Source organism: Venturia canescens, chromosome 9 (genome assembly GCF_019457755.1).
Source record: "Venturia canescens isolate UGA chromosome 9, ASM1945775v1, whole genome shotgun sequence".
NCBI classification, from domain to species: Eukaryota; Metazoa; Arthropoda; class Insecta; order Hymenoptera; family Ichneumonidae; genus Venturia; species Venturia canescens.
This window is the reverse complement of record NC_057429.1, coordinates 17,477,470-17,489,431: the sequence shown is the minus strand read 5'-3', so window position 1 is coordinate 17,489,431 and position 11,962 is coordinate 17,477,470. Positions and strand designations below refer to the sequence as shown.

At 43.6% G+C, this 11,962-nt stretch overlaps 1 protein-coding gene across 3 annotated transcripts in view; it reads left to right on the top strand.

Moving 5' to 3' along the window:
- The window catches only part of LOC122416189 (acetylcholinesterase-like), a 75,933-nt gene that overhangs the window by 8,319 nt on the left and 55,652 nt on the right, over nucleotides 1-11,962 (top strand). The window contains exon 1 of one of the 3 annotated variants that reach the window (XM_043428919.1): nucleotides 3,416-4,881. The exons of the other annotated variants lie outside the window; for them this stretch is intronic. The gene's annotated coding sequence lies outside the window, so the exon portion shown is untranslated. Of the gene's footprint in view, nucleotides 1-3,415; nucleotides 4,882-11,962 lie in introns of those variants that run through there. 3 annotated transcript variants of the gene reach the window in all.

Below are 11,962 nucleotides of genomic sequence, written 5' to 3'. Positions count from 1 at the left end.
TACATCTATAGTTGAGGGATATCCCAAGTTTCCGTAACTCGTACGTCCAAACTCTCTCGACGTATATTGGGCTCCTTTTGCTTTCCGAATAGTTTGCCGGCTCTTGTGTGCGCGAGCACACACAACGGGTGGCTTCGAAATCGCGTTTTTACCAATGTCTCTCTCTCTCTTTACCAAAAACTCCCGTCCCACGTTGATCTCCGTTGCCTCGATCGCTAACGAGATAAATCGATGGATTTCGGGCCCAATCCTCTGAGCCGCTTCGGTCCCCGGTGGGCCTTGGCCACCGCATTTCCATCGATATATCTCAGCGGTCCTGAATCGGAAAGAAAGATAAAAAGGAACTTTTATCCTCCGAGTATTGGAGCCTGAACATCGAGAACGTTTGAATGATATTTTTTTGGACACCGCGTATATAATTTTGCTACAGCTCGGATATGACATCGCTCGGTGAGACGGAGGATGAGGCCGGGATACACACACTCTCGCACCTCCACACATTACGATCTCGTAGTTTTACAAACTCTACTTGAGAACTTGTATCGTTGCGAAATGGAAGCAGGCGATTGAGTACGTTTGTAGGGCTTGGCGGTTCCTCGCTGCGGGCGTGTATCTTCACTTACCAGCGAAAGCATTCAAGGGGAACGATTATTTCTTAATGCACAGCAAAACTCGAGCTTCAGATGAAAAGAAGTCGCGACGAAAATGATTTTTATCGAGATCCCGTCGACTTAAAACAAATCATTTTTTTCGATCTCTGCTCATTTTATCAGAGAGTTTATCAGAAAGTATCGTTTCTGAGGGAGCCGAGCTAGAAATCGAGGAGCGGTGACCCTGAGCACTTTTGGCAGCTCTGAACGAAGTCCGTACTCGTTGCAGGTTTCCTCAGTCTCCAATATCGTGGCGAGCGCGAATCTGATTTTGCGGAATTGCGAATGTAAGTTCAAACTTGCGCAGCAAACGGTCGGGGAATCGAGAGACTCGAATTTGAGACGACCTGTAGATATTTTCAGTCGATCGAAGGCGAAGCTCACCGTTGTCTCGTCCCGAGAATCCCACGCTCTTGGAAAACGATGCCTCGTGCAGGAATTTCCGTAATTTTAATAACGTCGTAGCGAGACGAACCTCTCAGCCCTCCATTCGTCTATCCTCGAAGACGGTTCCATATGAAAATTTATTCACGATCCTGTGGGACTCGCACTATTCCCAGCAAGATACTCTTGATTCTTGTTTAAAAGTATAAATGTTCGTATATAGAACAAAGAAAAAAGCGATGGAGTTTTCGTAAATAGGACGAGGTCATTAGGCGTCTAAAACTCTCTACAAATGCGAAAGTTGCCTCTCTCAAGAAGGCAGGCAGAAGATTCTTTTTTCTCCCCTTTTTAGCCATTAAAATCGCAAGAATGAGCCTATTCCGCAATGAAGCGTTGCTGGTCCAGTACGAAACGATATTTCTCCCGGAATACTCAACGTCTTTCATCGAGTTCGTTAACTTTATCGTGACGCAGTTTTACTCACACTCGCATCGTTCAACGCCGAGTGGCCAGGCAAATGAAGCTCGTTGAGACAGTGGAAATTGAGTTTTTTATCGAGGGAATAAAAGTTATGACTTTTCACGTTCCTGCTCACGTCTCAGCCGGATGAAGAATCGAATGTTGCGAGCGAGACGATTATTTATCGATGTAGTATCGAAGTAACTCGCGCTAAACAGAGTACAATCTCGAGTGGCGTCGCAGGGCGAGGAAAGAAAAGGAGGAAAAAGCCTGAAAATAGTATGGGCTCGGTAATTTGTGCGGAAGGAGAAAAGCGGTGTGAAGAATGAAACCTCGTTGCGGTGAGGATCGAGTGAAAGAGGAGAAACGCGACGATATAATCGTAAGAATAATAAGCATCGAAGTGGACGAAGGCGAGGGGGCGAAGGTGAAGAAAACAAAGAAGCAAAAGTGAGAAAGGAAGTTGTGATTTGGACGTGCGCGGCACAAGAGCGAGAGCAGAACGAGAGCAAGGGAGAGAAGTGTATAGAGAAAGAAATGAGAGTGGAAAAGGGACATAAAATTCACGGAGATTGGAAGAGTTGTTACGAGGGGTTTTCTGCGTCATATAGCTTGGAAAAGTGGAGATCTTTCCCCCTCGCTTCGTCTCGCTCTCTCTCTCTCTCTCTCTCGTTTCGAGAGAGCAGAAAGAGCCGGGGAGGAGAGAAAACCGAAGAAAAGACGGTAAAATGAAAAATAATAAGAGCGAGATGCAGGGGTCTTGAGGCAGCGAACGAAATATAAAAAGATGCTGGCGAGCCATTGGCCGACACGAGCAGCGAGAGAGGGGCGGGCAAAATTGTGGTTGAAGAGAACGGCCGAAGAGGGACGGTGCGAGGAAGATTGAAGGATTGGGCTGTGAGAAGCGAGCAGGGAGAGAAAATCGTGCGAGAGCTTTTGCAAAAGCAGAGAGAGAGAGAGGATGAGACGCGACTTGCCGCAAGACGATGGAAGAAAAAAATACAGGAAAACTGCGAGAGATTGGAAGAGTAAGGGGGAGGCAACGACAGGGAGAGCGAATTTAGAAAGAGGGAGGTAATGAGGGAGGAGGCGGAAAGAAAGTAGAGAGAGAGAGAGAGAGAGAAAGACGGATATGAACGCACGGAGAAAAAAGCGGAGGGTGCGGGGAGGAAGAAGCGTCGAGGGTGATCCCGGACTACCCGAAGGTGAAGGGAAGATTCTTACGCCGGACAAAAGCGAGAGAGAGAGAGAAGGAGAGCAGGAGCCCCACGAACGTAGGCACGGTACTTTGGAGAAGATCCCGTAACGAGAGAACGATGCAAGATGAGATAACGAAGGAGTGAGGAAGACGAAAAGGGATGGAGAGATCACGTAGCGAAGCCAGGGAGCGAGAGAGCGGAGGCTGGGGCTTGCACGCCAGATGAAAAAAGAGCGGGGGGAGCGAGCGAGAGTAGGAACGAGGCTGAGGGAAGAAAGAGCGATGCAAAGGAGAGCGCGCGGAGGATGGCGAAGGAGAGTACAAAAAGGAGGAGAAAGAGCGAAGCACGAGAGGCAAGGAGAGGAAGAAAAATAATGCGAGAAATAATGAGAGAAGGAACTATGGAAGATAGCGTTAAGAAGAAGTGAGACGAACCGATGGAAGATGGGATAACGAAGGGGTGCGAGGTAGAAAAGGAGGGAGCACGAGTCGCAGCGGGCGGAAGAGCGAGAAAGAGGTTTACAGCCGAGCGAGAGCACCAGAGGGTGGGAAAAAGAGATGAAAAATGGAGAAAGAGAGAAGCCGAACGCGAGAGAGGGAGCAGAGAAGGGGAGGGGGAGATTGAGCCGCACGGAGCACAGCGAAGCGAGCTTTGCTGGTGCCGCTGGCTGCTGGTTCACCCTTACTCGTCGCGGCTCGGCCGACCTCAGTGCGGCCTGAACGGTTAGCCGGCCTACATCGCACGAGATTGTTCGTTCGTTCGTTTTCATAAAAGATACAAAAAACCAACCAACTAACTAACTACCGTTCAAATAAAAACAAACAAACAAACAAAATAAGAAAAACTATCCGAAGCGTTCTTTTTTAAGAACGAGCCACATCGCACCTCCTAATCTGTTCGGTCATTTTATTTCATTTTCTTCCCGAAATAACCACCAAACTCGTACGGAATTATCTTCACCTTTATTCTCACTCAGATCTTTTCCTTGGTGCGCTCATTCGAACGAGTTTACCGCCGTTTGGAACAGTTCGCCACCGCGAACAGCCTTCCGGTAGACAAATTCACTCGAATACGAGGCAACAACCTCCGCACACAAGCAAGAGGATCCTTCGCTCTTAGATTCAACGAAATCAAAGAAAAAGCTCGCTCTCCCCATTCGACTTTAATTGAGTTTCTAGTACGTGTGGAAAAGTTGTAACATCGTCAGGATATCGGTGCAAATTATGCTCGTTAAACGTCCCACTTGCGCGTACAAGGCTCGTTCGACGTTTATTAACGACGTTACGTTCGCAGAGAGTTAAAGTACCGTCTACACACACATATGCGTATGCCTATAACGCATATACGCATATGTTTATGCACATATTGTAACACAGATCAGCCGTATGTGTAGGATCGTCATCGTGGTCAGCGTAATACCAGCTTCCGGGACGATTCCTCGCTCCATCCACTGCGTAATCCAACGGAGAAAGAGAGCCCGCACGGCGAACGTAGCGTGATAAAGAGAGAGAGAGCGAGACCGAGAGAGGAAGGTTCTGGGTCGTGGGAGAGCTTGCGGTGTACTCAACGAACTCTCGTCAGCTATAAACTCTCGGAAGCTGCGACGAAAGTTAAGAAAATATCGAGTTTCGATACTTGCGCGTGATGCGTTTTACGAACGAGCGTTTAATGGACACTTCCAAACGGACAGTATCGTCGATAATGTTTAAATAAATAAATCGAATAAAATCTGTTGTTTATTGCTGTCGAAGACGAGAGGTTTGAACAAACGTGCGGGCACGCTCTCTTCTCTTGTCTTCTCGCCTCCTGGAAAACAGAGGAACGAACTACGAGGAGATTCCAACGGACTCTGCGCGAACGATATTTTTTGACTCACGCTTATCCAAATATATACTTAACGTCTTACGAATGTGATTTTATCTGCAACGAGACAACGCGATAAAGTTGTAAGTTTATTTTTAAGAACGAGGGAGAACAAGACGCGCTGCTACACCAACTAAACCTGTAAATGAAGAAGTGAAGATATTCATCGAAAATACGAGAGCACTGGAGAAGATAAATAAGTTTAAAACATTGATCCTCGTCCCGGACACGGATTTCATTAAACTGAGGAGAAATATCTTCTCGATAAACTCTCGTGATTGAAGCAACAACCACTGACAGCCCCGGATGCCGTGCTAACAGCCGAGGTACACTTTAAAACATTTTTAAAAAAGCTTTTTATTCAACTTCACACACGACTGTTCAAACTCCTTTTAAAGAGCAGAGCTTAAAGGGACGTCTGCGCTTTTATAGGCCAGAGGAAAGACGTTCGAACAGTCGGTTTTTCGATCAGAAACTAAAACGTCAAATTGCTTTTGAAACATTGATTTAGAACACTTTTTTCTGCTTGTTTGTTGAAATCGATCGTCATTTACTCACTTTTGGCTCTGTTGCAAAATCATCAGCTAATCACTTACAAAAGGAAAGAAATTTTGGATGAAAATTCATCAAAGTGAGGGTAAATTTCGTATTTGGACGATTCAATCAGATATCATGGAAAATTGTTATTTTTCAACAATATTTCCTATAATTGTCCGGCTATAAAAATTAATTTATATCCCTGGCTATAAAAATGATTTATTCATCGATTCCGTGGAAAGTTTCCAGAAAAATTTTCCTTCCTTTGATTTTGCATAAACTAAAAGTTCGATGATGAAAAACTTGCGTTGTTGAATAAGGAAAACATCGTCATTGGAACGAACTTAAAATCCGTGACAAATTCAATTGCCCAGCAGCGCGTCAGGTTAATTGTGCGAAAAGTGTTTTACACAACAGTTTGCCATTGTGTTGAAGGATTAAAAAGCGACGAGAGTTTATATCGCTGGAAAACGATGAATCCTCGATTTTCAAACGCTTTTCAAGCCATGCATTTTTCTTTTTTTCCTATTTGTACGAGTTTTATCGAGAGGTATGACGGATGCTGAGCTCTATCATTGAGAGCGCATATAATAGCGATGTGTAATGTCTCGTGTAATCGGTGCATTCGAGTAACGAGGCGTCGAGGCCAGACACGGAAAGTAGTAACAGCTAGTAGAACAGTTCAGTGCAAACTGGTAGTCGGGCGATGAGGCTGTCACCAATTTTCTGAGCATTCGAGAATCCTTGTTGTGTCTCTCTTCCTCTGTCTATTCTGACACTCTTACTTTCGTTTTTTCCCTGCCGCAGACATTGCTCGAAATCATTCATCGATGCACTCGACATTTCCGTGGCTTGCTCTCGTCTTTCTGATTCCGTACCTCATTTCTTTATTTTTTCATTCTTCCAGGGGGATTTTTCGTTTTTGGTTCATCTCCATTTATTCCAAATTTGGACTTGGTTGTTCCTTTTTCAGAATAATTTCATTTTTTCCCTGCATTTCTGGCTCCGTATTTCGTTGGCTCGTTTTTTAATTATCCTCATATTTCTTCATTTCTTTCCTCTCCGTTTCTGCTCATTTCCTTTTTCTCTGAGCTCATTCAATTCCCCACGTTTTTTCCTTTTTTCCTCGCCTCGTTTTAATTTTTTTTCGAAATTTATCCAAGTTTTTCGCTTCTATTTTCTGCTCTGCAACTGTTTTCTTTTTTTCATGTTTTGTTTCTGTTTTTCCTTGAGCATTTTTCATCTCCATTCCTGTGCCTATTTTTATTATTTCTTTTATTCTCGACGTTGCAAAATTTTTGACAGTACGTCGCGCGACTCCTATTTTCCGGGCTGCGCGACCTCGCCAATTAAAGCCCCCCCCAACGATTCGCTCGCATTCGTACGAGAATCGCAAAAAGACCGCGACCTATTCCCGAAATGCAGGAAATCCCGTCATTCGTTTGTTCCTATTCATCGTCATTGAGGTTTGAATAAAAATGGGCCTTGCGCAGAGAAGCAACTCGTATGCGGAATAATGTTCTCCGATTGTTCAGGATGGAACTGTCGCGGGATAAAAGAAATATAAAAATGTCTTTCTCTTTCGTTCTCATTTCTGCTGATCCTTCCGGTCTTTAAGGGTCGGGAGGGCGGTGCTTAAATTGAGAAAAACGTCGGAACGAGCGCTCTATTCGATGGGAAAATAATAGTTTTCCCCACTTTTAGTCAACGCGCACAATTGCTAAATAATTTTACGAAAATTCCTCGATTTTCATTTTTGTCCTATTTTATTTTTGCCACTAATTTTGATGATGCATCGAATAAAATAAAAATGAAATAAATTCATCGATACGGTTGTCAATCGGACACAGACGAAATGCCCACGGTCATCGGAATCTGACGCGGGGGCAATAATTTCATTGGAAAAATCAATGAGATTTACTTAGCATCGGAATGGGAATAAAATCCCTTTGGAATTATTGGCAGAAATAAAAGTCCATACGTATTTGGAATATCGAGTGAAAATTCGGGAAATCATGAGCGAGACAGAGAAGAGAGAAAAAGTTGCGCGCGCGATAGTGTGTTTGCTGCAGTAGCGGATGCTGCATGCACGCTGCAGCATATTCGCAGCAGTGTGGCAGGAGAGATGAGGCGAATGGCCTAGAGTGCGGCCGATTTGACCGAGAGCATTACCCACCCGGCTCCTTCCCTTTTCCTCTCTCTCTTTCTCCCTCCCCCGGCCCCTCTCTCTCGCTTGAAAATACAAGATGACAGAGAAGCTTAGATGCATCGACGAGGGAGCCGCTGAGTCGAACGTAATTTAACGAAGCGTAACACAGAAAACTATTTTTCCGCGCGATATCCCTCGCGAGCCGATCACGAAGAATATTTAGCCAAGACCTTAAGAAGTTTCGACTTTGATTCTCCGACGAGTCCGTTGAGCGTCTTTAGAAGGATTCTTCCAAGTCGTTGGATCCTTTCGATGAAAATGATTTCAAGCAACGGGGAAGGGACGCTTCGATTCTTGAAACAGCGGACTTTTGCTAGACGTCGAAGGAGTTTATAAAGTTCATTAAATCATCGTTTTCTTCCATCAATTGAACGAGCTTGCTCGTCTGTTAAAACAGAATCTTCAGACATTATGGAAAGTCCATATTTACCAGACGCGCTGAATTTTCTCCGAGTCCTTCGTACACTATCACTGTACATCGTCTGACAGGTTTATATCGTGCTATATAACTCGAACCTCCTCGTTTCTGCGTAAACGAGGCGCATAACCGAGCCACCTCTCTACAGAGTGAAAATTACGAAGGATATACGACCTCTCATGCAGAGTGTCTCGAAATTTGTGTCTGAGCTTCACCCGTTTAAGGAGATTGAGTAATTCCGCGGAGAAAAATCGCCTTTTGCGTATTTATCTCTGATAATGCGATTCCGGGGATCGAATTGACGATTTTAATCGATCCGGGAAGCTGCGCTTTCACTTCTCCATGAATCTTCATCTCTTTCAACTGAGAAAAAGAATCATTAAAAATTTTATTGATTATTTCCTTCAATGATGAAGGAAAATATCGCTGACGATTTGTTGCCTGCGGAAACGTCATGACCTACTTGAGCTTTAAATTTTTCATGGCATTTCAGAGACACCCTACGCCAGTCAGTGTAAAACTCAATGACGTCGGAAACGTATTTCCACATGATAAAAACACTCTGTCCCGTTAACGTATTCCTGGGGCGAGGATACTTAAATTTTTTCCTGCTTTTTATCCACGTTTGAATTCAATTAAAGGTATAATCGATTTAAATTAAGGTCAGAGTCATTAATTCGAAATTGTAAATACATTTTTTCAACTTATCTTTTGACGAATGAAATTACAAGCCATTCATTAATCGGGGATTCATCACCGACTGAACCCGAAATTTCATTCGTCCCTGGCTAACATACTGTAGTTTTTATGTAAAAAAATCGCTTCAGAAAGGGAAATGGATCAAGAAAAAAGAGTTAATAAGGAGACAGAAGGCTATTACAGGAATGGTCCGAGTCTAGAAGAAACAAAATACTGAAATAGGCAAAAGTGAGGTTACGAGTGCTCATTTTACCAATTTCGTTCAATCTTTAACGTATCTTTATCACTAGTAAGACTTGAATTTTATCTCAGACCTTCGCTATATACTTCATCGTCATTGTGTACTTTTTCATAAACTTCGTAAGAAGCGTTCATTCGTTATATGAAAAGATAAACGATTTTTCCTGTGTATTTTTCTTAATATTTAAACACTTTTATCTAAATAACCAACAAGGCGAACCCTTTAAAATTTGATATGCGAAATTAAGTGCGTGTTCGGCTTCAGTACATTTCGACAGGAGCCCCCTGATGTCGCTTCTATTTATAGAAAAGATGCGGCATTGCGATTTTCTGTTGATGAGCTGTCATCACTTTTTTTCCTGTTTCAATTGCAGCAGTGGAATGAAGAAAAATTTCATTATTTTGAGGCTCACGCCCTCGGACGACCCCCCGTTTGTTGAGGCATTTGCTTTTACATTCGTTCGCCTACCAAACGTATGCATTAATCGCGTTGTGTCTCGTGCGATCATCGATTGAATTCTTATCAAAATGTGTCACAATAATTCGACGGTTGTTGAAGCGTCAAAAGTCAATGCTGGCAGTCCTGGTTCCATGAGACATAAAACGTATGTTAGTTTTTCAAATACGATCAATGAAAATATAGCATTGGAAAATCATTATTTAATTTTGGAAGGATTTTATTGAAGTTGAATGAATGAACTCAATGATTTGGGAATTTCTGAAAAACATTTTCGTCTCCATCATATTTTCGTTCAACTCAATAAATTTTATTCCACAAACAAATTTGTTTTTTCAGTGTAGATAAATATTTAATCGAGTTTATTGATAAAGTTGGAAAATCGAATTTTCTTGCATTCGTACAGCTCGCTGGTGATTTTGACGTCCATTTTCAAATTTCATTGGGTTCTTAACTGATTTTGTGTTTGATAACAACATTGGAATCGAACGATTCTCATTCAGTGCTTTGGATAAGGAGCGAACAATAAAATGATGCGTAATGAATGAGGAGTGGAATTAGGAGGAAAATCGACGGAGGAAAGTCAATGTGATGTAGAAATTTGTCCGTGTACACAGAGGGAGACAATACACTGAAAACGATAACGAGGACGAGGGAACCATGACGATAACGACGCCGGTGATTTCCCGTCGTCGTTAAAGCTCACCGCGACGTTTTTCGCCAAAAATACTTGGTGACCTTTCAATTGTGAGACTCTCAGACGTGCGACGAGGTCGAAATATCAGCGTCGCGATGACGAGGCATGTCGTTTTAGATCGTAAACATCGAATCAACCTAATGAACCGAAAGCGACTTCAAACGAATATCTCATCAATCAGAATTGTCGTCTGGGAGATTTGAACGTTGGTAATTTCAACAAGGGAGCTCTGAAAGAAATTACGAGTGGGGAACCTCCCAACGACGAGCTTTACTCGTTGCTGCGATCGGATAATTGCTTCGCTGATTCTTACAGCATAAATTAGAAAAATTATATTCTTCTTTCAATTCGTTTAAGGAGACAAATTACAACGCGGGGAGAGTCAATTTTCCAAAATCTTCATTTTTCACTAGTTTTCGATTCGAATTTTTTTTCGATTCGGATATCCGCGTTTTTCTCAGAGTACAGTCGTACCCAATAACGTGTCAAATGCACGTTCATATGCTCGAGTTTTTCTGACTAATTCCCAGCATCGATTAATCAATCGCTAATGAGCAGTGGCCTTGACTACTTCCAACATTCTTGGAACAGTGTACGCAAGTGACAATGATTTATGGACGACTGTGCTAATGCATTTGTGTCAATCTCTGAAAAGCTGTCTTCCTCCCTTACCTTGAAATGCCGTTTCATATTTATCGTTCATCGAGTTCATGAATTTTCATTAATTTCATTTCTGTTCGCGTGACGTCATTCCGTCAGGAAACTGTGTCGACGGGATTTCTTCAATTTCAGCAAAAAATCTCGATTTTCGTACAATAAAAAGTGTTAAAAAGCACACAAAATGAAAAAAATGGGATGCAGCTTTGGCGTCGCGTTTACGAGCCGGAAGTTCCAAGTCTCCGTTGCACTCAACTTCCATATCGCAGTAAAAAAAACTGTTCCGCGGTTTCGATCAGTTCTAGTCGAATCGCAAACGAAGCAAGTCAACGAGGCGAATAGACGGAATGGATCGGCCTCGGGTTAAGCGAAGCGAAACAGTCGAAAGTCGAGGAATCTTGGGACGAGCGATTTTCCCTGGGGGTCAGAATCATTCAATATTTGACGGAGTCCTCGTGTTATCGGGCCGTCGAAGTAGATTACAGTAAATTCCAATCGAGTCTGGCCCGGACTTGTTCCGGTTTAGGTTCGACATGAGGAGCTGCAGAGGGCCGCGCACCGCCTCGCTCTCGCGTATCTCAACAGCAGTTTTCGAGACGCGTGTATAGCCGCAGCCAGATGTATTTATTTGTTTGTATAAGTATAGGGTGCAGACGTCTCGTGTGTTCGGTCCCGGTTTGGCTGATAATCGAGCGTGTCTGTTTGAGAGGGGAGTGTTCGTGTGTGCAGTGATCAGGGAAAGCACAGGAGAGGCCCGTTCGTCGTTCGCAGGCATCGTATCGATTGACCTCGACGAGCAAAGAGAGGATCTCCCTCTTTGCTTGGTTCTCTCCGGCGCTCGGTCTCTCTTTCACAAGAAGAAAATTGCTAGCCGGGACCTCCGCACCCTGGTGTATGCGATAGCGGAGCCCCGAGCCCCGCGTAGTCTCCGTCGTCGTCGTGGCACGAAGAGAAAGAAGCGCGGCGGAAGGCGAGGAGGGGGAGGAGGAGAGTGTGACAAGAGAGAGGTCCTTCGCTCGTCTCGAGATGAGCCTCTCGTCTTTCCTATTGCCAGGAAAAAACGAGAGGAAATACATGGAAAAAGAAAACAGAGGGAGAGCGAACGGCAAAAAAGGAAGAAGCGAGAACGGCGGGGAATAATAAAAAGGCAAAGGGGAAGAGAAGAGAATTTGAAAAGAGCGAGAGAATGAGAAAGCTTGAGAAGTGGAGAAGGGAAAAAGGGATGCTGGCAAAAAAAGGAACTAAGGTACACACTAAACTCAAAGCACTGAAGTACCGCAGCTTCTTTTTCTCCAGCCAGTCTTTTTATCTTTTCTCTATTTCTCTCTCTCTCTCTTTCTTTCTTTCTTTCTTTCCTTCCGCGTCTATCTGTTACTTTAGTACCCCTTTTTACTTTCTTTTTTCTCTCTTTTCCGATTTTCCTTCGTTTCTCTTGCTATAGCTCCGTTTTTCTCTTGCCTCGGATCATGTGCAGTACGCAGAGCTTTCCACAC